The following is a 1,638-nucleotide window of genomic DNA, read 5'->3' as shown; positions in this document are numbered from 1 at the left end:
TCTCTATCGGCATTATATTTTAAACCAAATTAATCAAGATAACATTCTCACATGCTAAAATATTAATGTCTAAATATTTATTTTAATAAAATTTAAATACCCATGGCCATATGCATTTTTTTTTTAAATGTGAATTTAGAGTGTCAAAAAACTGAAAAAGTGAAAAATATGTAGGCTTAAATATCTAGCTCCAAAGACCATGTCAAGTATTAAGATAGGCATAAATATATTTTTAGTCCCTACATTTTGCACTTTTTCCATTTTGGTCCCTACATTTTATTTTTACTACTTTTAATCCCTAAACCAATTAATGCATGACATTTAAGTCCTTATTGTCAGCCAACTAATGAGAAAAGCTGAGGTGGCAGACGAAACACCCTATTAACTGACATGGCACTGATGTGGCGATTAAAATATTATCTAGCATTTTTATATGCCACATTAGAATTTTAATTTTTTATAAAAAAACCAGGTCAGACAATTTAAACCAAAAAAGAAAATAAATTAAAAAACAAAAATTAAATTTTTTTTTTTTTTTTTTTTTTAATTTCATTATTTTTTTGTAAGAACTGAAGTTGTTCTTCGTGTTCTTCCTTAATCCATGAAATAAACCAATCTCCAGCAACCAAATCTACTCCATCAAACACACAAAAAGAAAAAAAAAAACCCATAAAAACTAACAACTCCACGTTCTGAATCTAACCCAACTGGTTCGTGCTTTAGAAGCCACATCTTGCTTACTCTATACACAACAATCGCCCAAAATTCTTTGCAAATCAACGTCCACGATCGACCTCCTCTACCTCCCAAAATTTCAATCTCTTTGTATAAATCCCCTCCCTCCATCCCATTTCTCTCACACATTCTCAAAATTTCAAATCAGAAATCCAATTCATAGTTTCAATCTCCGAAACCCTAACCCTAATTCTCCAACTCCAATGGCTCGTACCAAGCAAACCACTCGCAAATCCACTGGTGGCAAGGCACCGAGGAAGCAGTTGGCCACCAAGGCTACTCGGAAGTCCACTCCAGCCACCGGAGGAGCGAAGAAGGCCCACAGGTTCATGCCAGGGACCGTTACTCTCTGTGAGATCCGAAAGTACCAGAAGAGTACCAAGCTCTTGATTCGAAAGCTCCCATTCCAACGCTTGGTTCGTGAAATCACTCAGGATTTCAAGATCAATCTCTGATTCCAGAGCTCCGCTGTGGCTACGCTACAAGAGGCCACTGAGGCTTACCTTGTGGGACTCTTTGAGGACACCAATCTCTGTGCTATTCATGCTAAAAGAGTCACCATCATGCCCAAGGATATTCAGCTCGCTAGGAGGATCAGGGGAGGGGTTTTTTTGTGTGTTTGTTTCTGAAGAAAAATTCTGGGTTTATGGGTTTGCTAGAGATTGAATTGGTTACTAAGTTTATGACAGTTTTTTAGACCCCTTAAACAATTTATTAAACCTAGTTAATTAGCCAAGTTGTTACTTAGTCAGATTAACAAGTCTAGGTTATCACAATAATAAAGATCAAATCATGCAAAGCAGCGGAAAATAAATAACACACGATATGATCACCCAAGAAACCAAACTGGTAAAAACCTGGGGAGGATTTGACCTAACTATCCTCAAGGTAAACTTGAATCCA

General features: G+C 36.4%; 1 pseudogene; it reads left to right on the top strand.

The window, feature by feature from the left end:
• Nucleotides 1-677: 677 nt before the first annotated feature.
• Nucleotides 678-1,415, top strand: LOC126692498 (histone H3.2-like; annotated as a pseudogene).
• Nucleotides 1,416-1,638: the final 223 nt, after the last annotated feature.

This window comes from Quercus robur, chromosome 7 (genome assembly GCF_932294415.1).
Source record: "Quercus robur chromosome 7, dhQueRobu3.1, whole genome shotgun sequence".
Lineage (NCBI taxonomy): Eukaryota > Viridiplantae > Streptophyta > Magnoliopsida > Fagales > Fagaceae > Quercus > Quercus robur.
This window is presented reverse-complemented; position numbering and strand designations above follow the sequence as displayed.